The sequence below is a fragment of the Apus apus genome, chromosome Z, assembly GCF_020740795.1.
Source record: "Apus apus isolate bApuApu2 chromosome Z, bApuApu2.pri.cur, whole genome shotgun sequence".
Lineage (NCBI taxonomy): Eukaryota > Metazoa > Chordata > Aves > Apodiformes > Apodidae > Apus > Apus apus.
In genome coordinates this window covers 26,856,622-26,870,518 of record NC_067312.1, presented here as the reverse complement: position 1 = coordinate 26,870,518, position 13,897 = coordinate 26,856,622, and positions in this window count along the sequence as shown.

Sequence of the window (13,897 nt, the reverse complement as noted above, 5' to 3'; positions counted from 1 at the left end):
TGAAGCTTATGTCTGTCCGGGATGTGTGTTGCAGAGCAGCTCCACCATTATGGTTGTGTAAAATGCAAGTGATACTCAAGCTTGCTGGAAAGACAATAGCTTTGATACTTGAAGAAGCCTGCCTGCAGAATCATCTGGGTTGTTAACTGTCCAGCTTGGAGGTTTGTGCTACCATCTGCTATGCAACTACTGTTGTAAAGATGCTAGTGGACGTGAGCCTCTGTGCAGCAAGGAAAGGACATCGCAAGTCATCCAGAGTCTGTAGTTCTGAAATAACCTGGGACGGCTAGTTAGGGGGTCTGGAGCACAAGTCGTGTTTGCCTCCATACCTCCTGCAAGAATGGGTGGAGAGGTAAACAGGAAGAGTTTACTTATCAATGAATGGCTACAAGACTGCTGCCAAAGGCAGGGCTTTGGTTTTTTTGATCATGGGCTGATATATGAGACACCTGGCCTGATGGTGGCAGGTGAGATGCACCTGTCACAGAGGGGGAAAAGGCTTTTGGAGCAGGACTTGGCAGGGCTCATTGAGAGAGCTTTAAACTAGATGTGAAGGGGGAAGGGGAGAAAACTGGGTCTGTTAGGGACAAGCCCAAGAGGAACATACCAGGGCCTGAAGGAAGGTGGTCTAAGGAGGATTTGGTCCCATCAGTGTGCTCTGCTTGCTTCCTGAAATGCCTGCACACCAATGCACGCAGCATGGGGAATAAACAGGAGGAGTTAGAGGTCTGTGTGCGGTCTAAGGGTTATGATCTGGTAGCAATAACAGAGACATGGTGGGACAGCTCACACGACTGGAATGTGGCCATGGATGGCTATGTGCTTTTTAGGAAAGATCGGTCGGTGAAGCGAGGTGGTGGAGTTGCTCTTTATGTGAGAGAGCAGCTAGAATGTATCGAGTTTTGTGCAGGGGCTGATGAGGGGCAAGTTGAAAGTCTGTGGGTAAGAATTAAAGGGCAGGCTGGTATGGGTGATACAGTTGTGGGGGTCTACTACAGACCTCCTGATCAAGATGAGGAAGTTGATGAGGCTTTCTACAGACAGCTGAAAGCAGCCTCACAACTACAGTCCTTGGTCCTCATGGGAGATTTTAACTACCCCGATATCTGCTGGAAGACTTATACAGCCAGTCTTTCACAGTCTAGGAGGTTCCTCCAGGAACCTCCAGTCCTCTAGGACTGGAGGATAACAAATGTCACTCCAGTCTACAAGAAGGGCAAGAAGGAGGACCCGGGTAACTATAGACGAGTCAGCCTCACCTCCATCCCTGGAAAGGTGATGGAACAACTTGTCCTTGGCACTGTCTTTAGGCATATCAAGGACATGGGGGTCATCAAGAACAGTCAACATGGTTTTACCAAGGGTAAGTCATGTTTGACTAACCTCATAGCCTTCTATGAGGAAATTACTAGGTGGATAGATGATGGTAGAGAGGTAGATGTGGTCTATCTTGATTTCAGTAAAGCATTTGACACCGTCTCCCACAGCATTCTTGTAGATAAGTTGATCAAGCATGGGTTTGGTGATCAGGTAGTGAGATGGATCAAGAACTGGTTGAAAGGAAGAAGTCAGAGAGTCGTAGTCAATGGGGCAGAATCTAGTTGGAGGCCTGTGACTAGTAGAGTCCCTCAGGGGTCGGTACTGGGACCGGTGTTGTTCAACATCTTCATCAACGACCTGCATGAGGGTACAGAATGTACCCTCAGCAAGTTTGCTGATGACACCAAGCTGGGAGGAGTGGCTGACACACCAGAAGGCTGTGCTGCCATTCAGAGAGACCTAGACAGGCTGGAGAATTGGGCAGGGAAAAACCTGATGAAGTTCAACAAGGGCAAGTGTAGAGTTTTGCATTTGGGGAAGAAAAATGCCATGTACCAGTACAGGTTGGGGGCTGACCTGCTGGAGAGCAGTGTAGGTGAAAGGGACCTGGGGGTCCTGGTGGACAGGAGGATGACCATGAGCCAGCAATGTGCCCTTGTGGCTAAGAAGGCCAATGGCATCCTGGGGTGCATTAGAAAGGGTGTGGTTAGTCGCTCAAGAGAGGTTCTCCTCCCCCTCTATTCTGGATTGGTGAGGCCGCATCTGGAGTATTCTTCCTACCTGTGAATGTTCCTGCCATTTCAATTGGTTGCAGCATTTCTTCCAGCATCCTTTGCCAAATTATTCTGTGCTACTACTGTGTATTCTTAGATGACTGCCTATCTATTCACAAGCAGTACCTGAAGCTTTGACAGTTCAAGGCTTCAGCCTGCTGGAATCCCTGAGGGTATAAAGCATGTCATTATGAAATCTTTGCTTTGGAGGTTGAAAAACTTAGAAGATGTGTTGGTATGGCCAGCTACAGTCAAACAGTCATCTGATCTGGGAATTTTATTTTCAGAGATATTAAGAAACAATGGCCATACTAATATGGAGCAAGAAATACTTATGTAAGGACCGTGCCAGGCATGCCCAGCTGCACTGCCTCTGGAGCAGGGCCGGAGAGGGCCTCACTGGTTTTACACATGGGCAGAAGCACCCCAGGGACCTGCACTGGGCAATGAGCAGGCTTGCCTACTTCTATTTGGTTCCCTCACAAACTGATGAGCAATCTCCAGATTTGTGGATGTAGGCCTTGTATCTAAACAGAAAGAAAATTTTTTTGGAAACTATTGAGAAACCTAGTTGTTTATATCAGGAAGCCAGGAGGTAGACCAGAGGAGGGAACAGGGCACATTTCTACAGACTTGGGAGATTTACAAGACTAACAACAGACTAAATTCTATGTCTGAAATAATCCATTCATGTTTGTTTTCATCTAAGCAAAGTCAATAGATTAAAATGCTCCTAATTGCTAAAAAGGTCAGTGCTGGGTTCTAATTATCCTGAGACTGGATATGGACTTAGTGTTTGTATGAAAGTTCTCTTTCCCAAATGTGCCGTTTCCTTGGCAGTGGAACTAAAAACAAACTTCCTTTGATTCACAACCATTAATAAGAAGAACTTGTTCAGTTAGGTAAGGGCTTAGGACAGATTATGAACCACAGAAGATTTGATGTTGGTAAAGAATTCTGGAGATTGTCTCACCCAATCCCCTGGCTCAAAGGAGGGTCAATTAGAGCAGGTTGTTCATGGCCATGTCCAGTTGGGTTTTGGCTATCTCTAAGGACGAAAATTCCTCAACCTTTTCGTACAACCTGTTCCATCCAGCATTTGACCAACCAATTTCACACTTAAAAAAGGTGTTTTTTTGTTTTTTCCTAACACTGAAATGGAATTTTCTGTATTTCACTTAGTTTCTGTTGCTCTTGCCCTTTCATTGGATTCCACTGAAATGGCTCTGCTTCTGATAAAAGTCAGTCAGGAGACTACCAAATTAAGTATCATGTGGTTTAGAGCAGTATTGGAAATAGGCTGGGTACAACCCCCGCACGGAAGGACCCTGGACTCAGGAGACCTGCCTTTTCCCATCACAGACTGTGAATATCCACTCCATTCTCTTGCAAAGCACCATGAGACCTGTCCAGTGCCTGATATGTATAATTGTCAGCAAAGGCCTGCTGGAAGAGGTGGTGATTTCTATCAAGCCAGCAGATACAGATGAGAAAACAGATACAGATTTTCAGCCACCATCCTTCTTACAGGATTTTTCATTCTCATTGGAATTGGAAGTGAGTGGAATAGAAGAGAAGGCTCCAGGGAGACCTTATTGCAGCCTTCCAGTATCTGATACGGACCTACAAAAAAGCTGAGGAGGGACTATTTATAGGACAAGTGGGAATGGTTTCAAACTGGACAAGGGCAGATTTACGTTAGACATTAGGAAGAGTGATGAGACAGTAAAGCAGGTCAACCAGAGAGGCTGCGAATGCCTGGAAGTGATCAAGGCCAGGCTGGTTGGGGCTTTGGGTGACCTGGTCTAGCAGAAGATGTCCTTGCCTATGCAGGGAAGTTGGAAGAAGATGATCTTTAAGGCCACTTCCAACCCAAACTATTACATTACCCGATTATTCTATGATGTTATGATTTTGCATTGCATTTGCTTAACCCATTCTTGAGCCATCCGCTGTAAAAAATCTGCACCTTCTTCTTCTCCAAAATAAGGTGAGCAAAATTGTTTATTTTAAGAATGCATAAAATGTGCATTCAAAATTGAATAAAGTTACCACCGTGTTTTTAATGGAAATATAGTATGTTTGACCAGACTTGCAAGAACTAACTCTGGTTCAGTCCTGTGGGCAACCTGAGTTTTCCAGTGCAACACTTGCCCTTGTGAATGCTGATAGCATTTTCGTCTCTGGTGGCTGAGTGAGAGTTGGAGTGGTAGAGGGATAGTAGAACTATTTCACATTGACTGTTATGAAATTTAAGATGGAAATCAACACAGAGCACTGACATAATTTTTAGTGTTATTTTACATTGACTATAGTCCTCTGTTCCAGTTATATGAAATGGTATCTTAGATCTGTGTGCTACACTGGCCAGTTTTGTAGTTCTTGTTCAGATAAATGGTACTGGTTTTAATGGAAATCTTGCCTGACCTTTTGCTCTAAGAAGAAAGGCTTTAATTCTGAATACATGCAGCCTAACGCAAAATCACCCACTGTTCAGCAGATGTCACGTCAAGTTTCAGTCACGATACATTCATCGGCGTGATAACAGAATTTCCTGTTGATATCAGCACAAATCGTCTTCAGATCTGAAGTGCTGGTATTAAGGAGAGTTCAAGCTTAAGAAGAAACATATGTCTCTGAAAGAAGAAGATTCCAGAATCCTAAGGTGACTAAGTTTATTATTTCTCTAACTGAACCCTGTTTCTTTATATACCTCTTCTGGTCAGAGCTAAACTCAGAAAAACCAAGTGAGCTGTGCCTGACATGTAATCCCTCACTAATTCAGATCTTCAGTAAATGGACCTGTCAGCAGAAAGCTGTTCCTGCACGTTTGTCGCTGCTATCAAACACATCTCAAGACATACCATAAATGCAATTTCAGTTCAGTTCAGTGAGATGAATTGAGTGTGGTGTTGAACCTGGTTTATAGCCTGGAGACATACTATGTGGATCTTAGAGGATTTTGCCCTGCTCAGAGAAGCAGATAAAGTACAAATTTCTTCAGACTTTGTCAGAATATGCAGGTTTGTGAATTGGGCTAGAAATCCCAGGAGAGCAAGTTTTGCATTAATAAGTTTTGCCTGCATTCTGAAGCTTTTATATAGGAATTATATAGGAATATAATTGTCTACCACAGAGCAGTTCAGCATTTCCACTTCCCATCTCCTAAATGGCATAGGTGCCCAGAAATGCCGAAATGGAGCAAGTGACCTCAGTTTTCCGAGTTACAAAAGGAATGCAAAATAAAGCTTGTCTGTCTTATTTTTCATAGGCAAGAGACCTCATTGAACTCAAGATATTTTTTACATAAAAGATGTTTATGAGACTGATGCATAAATACCTGATCTTATCAATTGTTCCTCCAGGCCTGAACTTTGGTCAGTCAGGAACAGAAATTTGACTGGTGAAGAACAGAGTCTGGACTTAAACCAGAATATATCCTGCCTCATCATCATGGCTGAGGATTTCAGGCAGATGAGGACAAGCTAACAAAATAGAGAGAAATGATTACAATAGTTGGAGAAAGATACAGTGCTATACCTACAAAAGGAACCTGGCTTCTGTGGATCAGTGTTTATTCTCAAGCTCCTTGTAATTTGCAGATGTCTCAGCTGTCAATTAGAAGCCTGACCCCCATACAGAGCAACGCGTAAGAGGACAGCCTCAGAGGTCAGGGAGCTCCTAAGCTAAGCAGGAAATAACAAGGTGAGGAAAGGAGTCTGACACCAGTGCCTCAAAAGCAATTGGTACCCAATCCCTCCAATTTGGATTCAGAGCCAGAAGCTGTGCCTGGAGCCCAGAGCAAAAAAAAAAACAACAACACAGAAGTCTTGGCCTGAGTCCCACTCCTGCTGCTGGCTTTCCTGGTAGCCTAATGCTCTTGCTCTGGGAAACTTGGATGAAATCCTACACTGTAGGACTATGGTCCCTGGTTCCTCTCTCAGCTGCATTTTCTGTTCACTTCATGAGCAGTATGGCCTGGTTATTTTATGCAAGAGCCGGTCTAGTAGGCAAGTTTCAAAGACACTGACCAAGGCTGGGAAAATGTCTGGCAGGCAGGGCAAGAGTGGGACAGCTTGTGAGCTCCCTTGCAGGCCCGACTGATTGCACGTATACCCAGTCTGTGGCAAACGTGGAAGCACCTTGGAGATTTCAGTAGGAGAAATAAAAGAGCAGAGGAAATTTGGCTTCTTCTCAAGTTAGACAGCAGCTGAACAGTTAAAAATTTGTATACAGACCATTAAAGTGTCAGTCTCTGTGAACGTAGCTACTGGTGCCTAGAAATAGATTAATTTAAATCAACATATCAGACATACACTATAAGAAAGGTGCTTTCAGTTCAGAGTAGGATTTAGCCACTGTGCATAGTCAAAGAAATATTAACAGACTGCAAATATTTTTAAATTATATTTTAATTATACTGTTGATACTACTGTAGGTATTAATGAAATGCAACACATGTGGTTTAGAGCAACAATAAAAAAGGTGTGTCTTGTGGTGAGACAGGGTCATATTTTAGTAATAAAAATACAAATATGATTACCTCTGAAGAGTCAGAAAAAGCTTGGATATTGGAGATGGAAAAATAAACTAGCTTGCATTAAAATCTAGCATTAGGAAAAGAGATTTTTTCATATTTTATACTCTTTCTTTGAGCAGATTACAATATAGTGCACCTCTTAATAGTTTTAAGATAAAATAATTATCAAGATATTTTTACATTTTGCACATGATGCTAATAACATTTTCAGCTTTGTGGTGCTGAGTACAGTGACTTTTTAAGTCTAAAATTCGAGTAATGCTTCTATAAACTTGTCTCATGCTTAATTTTTTATAAAGCTGCACAGAAATGTCAAAAAAAGAATTGTCTTTTATATTATGACAGCCCCCAGTGGGTTAAAGAATAAAAGTGGTTTATAAATAAAAGCCTCTTTCATCTGTCCTTTGATGCTCCTCCATGCAAGTATTTTGCTTGACATAGTCATCATTTCTTATTGGTTTCAAAATATCTGCAAGATAATGTCTTGATCTTCAGTCATGGGTACACTCGACTGGGAAGAGAAAATGGGGTTTATTGTGCAGGGACGGAAGAGGCCAAAACGCTAATTCTGTTCATTACTTTTGGCTCCCTGGCCCTTGGTAAACCAGGCTGGTGGTTAGCCCCCAAACATTTCTGGGCAGGTCCATAGCTAGACCCAGTTGGAATTGCCACCAGAAGTTATGTATCTTAACCACATCCTTCATCCCTGACTAAGATTCCAACATGTGTCTGTGCCGAGAGCTGTGAAAAGAAAATTTCTTCAAGGCAGGCCCTGGATATTTGTGCTCGGTGATTTAAGTAGTTTATGCCACCATCTGTCCTCCAAGCCTCTTTGAGAGAAGGAACAAGAGGTACATCATATCCATGACTCTGCATCCATACTCCCCTGCTCCATTTTTTATCTGGCCTGAAACCTGTGGTGGGGCATTACACCCCAAGGCAAATGGCAGCAGGATGAGAACGTGATCCACAAACCATTCGCAAACCCCAGCAGGAATGTGGGATGAATGACCAAAGAGGGAAATATCCTGCATAGGGCTTTGTGTGTCTCCAACACACCAGCAAAGCAAAGCTCCAAGAGTAGAGCAAACAGTTTCAGCCTCTCATTTCTGTGGTCTGGGAATAATAGAGCCTTTGAAATAAGGAGAAACCCCTCTCTTTTAGAACTCAAACTAGGCTATGTGAAAGAGAAGTAATTCATCTCACATACTGAAATATAAGAAAATACAGGTATTTTAAAAGGACTACATTTAACTTTACCAATAAATTATTTTTCACATTGTAGCATTTGAAATTTTAATCTGCTTGTATCTTGTTGCTTACACTCACATTATGTGAGGTTTGTTTAGTCCCTTTTCTCTTATAAAATTACAGTTTACAAATGTATCATTAATTTTCATGCATTTAAAACTGTTTTCTTGCCAAAAAATAATTCCAGCTGATCATTAAAAAGCACAGTTTAAGAGCCAAAAAAACCAGACTGATTGCATAGAATTTGAATGGCAAGAAATATGTTTTTAATAGTTGTAATTATATTAATGGACAAGCACTATCTTATTAAATCTAAACTGGATGTGAGCTGAAGAACACTAATGCAAACCTTTCCTAAGACAAGAATTAAATACATGTTGGTACATAATAAAACCCTCATGTACAATAGAGGTGGTTTACAAAAAGATCTTTTGACTTTTGAACAGACAAACATCCAAGTACTTTGCCATCTGGGTTCGCAGTAAGGTCCCACATAATGTACATTGCTTAAAAGAGCCTGATCCTTTCTTCTCTTGGGATAACCTGTTTGTGTAGATCCATTAATTTTCAGGCTACTGCTTCCAATTTATAACAGGTCAAAACAAGATTCGGGCTGGAAAAGGTGAAACCATCCAGCTAAATAGTAGGGTAGACATAAACTATCAAACATTGACCCTAAAAATGCATGTCAATGCAATTAAATTCCTATGTACAGCAAAATGCCACTTGTCTTAACTCTCTTCCCCTGCCCAAGCAGCCTCTCGGTTGAGGCCAGGACTTAAAGCAGCTGGAGAAGGTCAGGACCTTGGACCAAAGCTCATGCTCCTGACCCTGCTGGCATTTGACTGCAACCTAGGTTCCAGTACACAGAAAAGTGTTTTCACTCTTAAATTTGTTTTTGGTCCAACAGCATAATAGGCCGATTGGAAGCAGACCAGACCTATTCCAGCTGTTTCTTCTGATACTCTCAGACTGATCAGCATGCTCTCTAATCCTATCTTTCACCAGAATACCTAGCAAAGCCACAATGCCCACATATGCCTTAAAGGGTCCTTTGTTTTGAGCAGGGACTGTTGCTTGAACTTTCAGTGTAAATCTGCTGTTGCTTCACTCATCTGGTTCCAGAAAAACAAAACAAAACCAAGCATATGCAGTTATTCTTTAATGTAGGGATTTTATTAGATCACTGGTCTGAGCACAAATACCTCAACCCACAGCAGCTTTGGATTTGTCCAAGACATTGGAATACCAAAAAGGAATTTCCTGTATTTACTTGGAATAAACTATTAACTACAGCCAGTCTTAAGAATATGAGCATTGTTTAGAGTAAGAAGTTGAAAGCACACAGACACAACAAAGCTGATATTTCTGTTCAAAAGGGAAATTCATTAATTCTACATTGTTCAGTGTTTCACAACCAGCTCCCTCAAAACTCCTGGCTGGAGGGTCAACATTTCTGATGCTGGGGATTAGGTGCCAGCATCAAGGTATTTGTGTGGTCTAGTGGGAAGACAAGTTAAAATTCTCCTAGTGTACTGTAAGCCATGGAGTTGTAGATACTTCACTGTAAAGTAAAGTAATTACATTAAGCTTATGAGCGAGAGGATCAAGGGGTGCATCCCAGGTCCTACTGGCTTACCATGGAGATGACAACATGCAGTTCTGAGGGCTACCATGGCGTGTAAAGAAGGCAAGATGTTGGCAGCTCTTTGAAGCTCAGCAAACCTGCTCAATTATTCCTCTAGCAGCTTTTTCTCTTGCTTCCCAGAAAGCTGAGGAGACAGATGGGTAGAAGATAAAAGGCAGGAGTTCCTCCTGGAAAATCTGCTAAGGCACATGAAAAATAAGGAGGTGATTGGTGACAGCCAACATGGTTCCACTGAGGGCAAATCATGCCTGAACAATTCAGTGGCCTACTATGACAAGGCTACAGAGATGGTGGATAATGGCAGAGCAACTGACATAATCATCCTGGATTTGTGCAAGGCATGTACACTGTTCCACATGACATCCTGGTCTCCAAATTAACAAGACAGATGGACCACTTGGTGGATAAGTAATTGGTTGGATGGCCACACATGGAGAGTTGTGGACAATGTTTCAGTGTCCAAGTGGAGGCAAGTGAGGAGGCAAGTGGCATACAAGTGGAGGAAAGTGGCATTCCTCAAGGGTCAGTACTGGGACCAGTGCAGTTTAACATCTTTGTTGGAGACATGGACAGTGGGATTAAGCGTATCCTCAGCAAGTTTGCTGATGTTACCAAGCTGTGTGGTGTGGTTGACACCCAAGAGGGAAGGGATGCCATCCAGGGGGGCCCTGACAGGCTGGAGAGGTGGGCCAGTGCCAACCTCATGAAGTTCAACAAGGCCAAGTGCAAGGTCCTGCACCTGGGTCAGCACAAGCCCAGGTACAAATACAGGCTGGCAGTAGAATTTCTGGAGAGCAGTCCTGAGGAGAAGGACTTGGGGGTGGTAGTAGATGAGAAGCTCGACATGAGCCACCAGTGTGTGCTGGAGCCCAGAGAGCCAAACACATCCTGGGCTGCATCAAAAGAAGTGTGGCCAGCAGGGCCAGGGAGGGGATTCTGCCCCTCTACTCTGCTCTGATCAGACCCCACCTGGAGCACTGTGTCCAGTTCTGGTGCCCTCAGCACAAGAAGGATAAAGACCTGTTGGAGAGGGTCCAGAGAAGGGCCACAGAGATGATCAAAAGGCTGGTGCACCTCTGCTATGAAGACAGGCTGAGAGAGTTGGGGCTGTTCAGCCTAGAGAAGAGAAGTCTTTGGGAAGACCTTATAGTGGCCTTCCAGTACCTGAAGGGGCTACAGGAAAGCTGGGGAGGGGCTTTTTACTAGAGAGGCCAGTGATAGGACAAGGGGTGGTGGTTTTCAACTGAAAGAGGGGAGATTTAGGTTAGACATCAGGAAGAAATTCTTCACCATGAGGGTAGCAAAGTGCTCGAATAGGTTGCCCAGGGAGGCTGTGGAAGCCCCCTCCCTGGAGGTGTCCAAGGCCAGACTGGATGAGGTTCTGAGCAACCTGGTCTAGTGGGAGGTGTCCCTGCTCATGGCAGGGGGGTTGAAACTGGATGATCTTTAAGGTCCCTGCCAACCTTAACCATTCTATGATTCTATGGTTATTTGATAAGGCAATAGACCTTTGCTGTGGTACATCTTTGCTCTAGCACATTCTGCCAACCTTGGGAGGGTAAAAGAGGTGACAGTGTGTTCCCTCGGCTTCTTTGTCATAGTGACAAACCTGATTCATGGGCTGGAAACTGGATGACAGTGAGTAATGTACTGGGAAATTCCCTAAGTCTGATTCATAGCCTACGTTTTCCAAGACATTTTTAATTTTTTTATTATTATTATTATTATTATTATTATTATTATTATTATTATTATTATTATTATTATTATTATTATTATTATTATTTTATTTGTAGTATCTTCTTTCTTGATGTATATTTGAGAAAAAATAATGTTAAACAAAATGAGCCAGATCATATTGACTACATGCTGGAAAGCATACTGTGACATCAGTGAGAGCTTTTCCCAAGCTAAGGCCCAGTGGATTTTGACTTAAAATAGAAAAAGAGGAATATAAAGTAAGAAACCTTCCAAAATGCCAGTTGACTGACTAAGGCAACACAAAAGCAAGTAGTTTCCAGAGTTTCTCCACCGTTAAAGTTAACTAAAGGAGTCCAGCTGTTTATAATTCAGAAAAGGTCCAGTATACTATTTGCATATAATTGAATTTCTATCTGAAAAAACCACAAATCATTAAGTAATCAATGAACAACAACAGCTCAGGTTAAAGACAAGTATGATACAATTATCAGCATTGAGGAAACAAAGAAATTTGGGTTTTGCTGACCTTCACACCATGTCTGAGCAATATATCTAGCACAGATGACACTCTAGGGCAAATCTGAATCCCCCAAGGCTATACCTTGAGAAGTCTTGGACTGCCTACCTGAACTGAAGGCAGCAAAATGAAGCTCTTTGCAGAAAGTATTCCAGCAGTAATTATAGAGCATATTTTAGATAGTGAGGCTAAAACTTTCAGTTTCTTGGACTTTGCCTAGGAAGGCTTATTATTAATACAGTTAGACTCCTTTGCCATTAGCTAACAAAAACTGTCTCAGTTTTACAGTGTTCTGGTCTCACGGAACAAGAGTTTTCCAGTATCAAGAACACCTTTTCAGCTAAAAGAAAACAGCTTTCCAATTTTTGTTTGTATTTCACTATAGTGGGAGTGCAATTCAATCAGAAACTTACTGTGAGCAAAAAAAAAAAATTATTTTGAAAAACAGAGACACAAGAGATCAGGTCTGCTTATAAGTAAATGTATGACCATTTGGTATCAATGAAAACACAACTGTAAACAAGTGAACAAGTACTATGAACATTATTAGAGTTCTAAGATGAATTTAAGCTAGGATGAGGTAGCTACAAATTAAAGATACATAGCTAAACTTCTCTGGCATATGTATCCTTGAAATCTTCTGAGAAGAGCTGGTTAAACAGATTACTGCTATGTAGAGGCCAGTTAGCAAGACAAAGAATCATAGAATCATAGAATCATAGAATCTTAGGGGTTGGAAGGGACCTCGAAAGATCATCTAGTCCAACCCCCCCTGCTAGAGCAGGGTCACCTAGAGCACATCACACAAGAACGCATCCAGGTGGGTTTTGAATGTCTCCAGTGAAGGAGACTCCACAACCCCCCTGGGCAGCCTGTTCCAGTGCTCTGTCACTCTCACAGTAAAAAAAATTTTTCGCATATTCACCTTGAACCTCCTATGCTCCAATTTACACCCATTACCCCTTGTCCTATCACTGGTCATCACTGAGAAAAGCCTAACTCCATCTCCCTGACACTCACCCCTTACGTATTTGTAAACATTAATGAGGTCACCCCTCAGTCTCCTTTTCTCCAAGCTAAAGAGACCCAGCTCCCTCAGCCTCTCCTCATAAGGGAGATGTTCTACTCCCTTAATCATCTTTGTAGCTCTGCGCTGGACTCTCTCAAGCAGATCCCTGTCTTCTTGAACTGAGGGGCCCAGAACTGGACACAATACTCCAGATGCGGCCTCACCAATGCAGAATAAAGAGGTAAGAGAACCTCTCTTGACCTACTAACCACACCCTTTCTAATGCACCCCAGGATGCCGTTGGCCTTCTTGGCCACAAGGGCACATTGCTGGCTCATGGTCATCCTCCTGTCTACCAGGATTCCCAGGTCCCTTTCTCCTACACTGCTCTCCAGCAGGTCAGCCCCCAACCTGTACTGGTGCATGGTGTTTTTCTTCCCCAAATGCAGAACTCTACACTTGCCCTTGTTGAACTTCATCATGTTTCTCCCCGCCCAACTCTCCAGCCTGTCTAAGTCCCTCTGAATGGCAACACAGCCTTCTGGTGTGTCAGCCACTCCTCCCAGCTTGGTGTCATCAACAAACTTGCTGAGGGTACATTCTATACCCTCATCCAGGTCGTTGATGAAGATGTTGAACAACACCGGTCCCAGTACCGACCCCTGAGGGACTCCACTGGTCACACACCTCCAACCAGATTCTGCCCCATTGACTACGACTCTCTGACTTCTTCCTTTCAACCAGTTCTTGATCCATCTCACTACCTGATCACCAAACCCATACCTGATCAACTTATCTACAAGGATGCTGTGAGAGACGGTGTCAAATGCTTTACTGAAATCAAGGTATACCACATCTACCGCTCTACCATCATCTATCCACCTAGTAATTTCCTCATAGAAGGCTATGAGGTTAGTCAAACATGATTTACCCTTGATAAAACCATGCTGACTGCTCCTGATGACCCCCATATCCTTGATATGCCTGGAGATAGTGACAAGAACAAGTTGTTCCATCACCTTTCCAGGGATGGAGGTGAGGCTGACCGGTCTATAGTTACCCGGGTCCTCCTTCTTGCCCTTCTTGTAGACTGGTGTGACATTTGCTATCCTCCAGTCCTCAGGCACCTCTCCTGTTA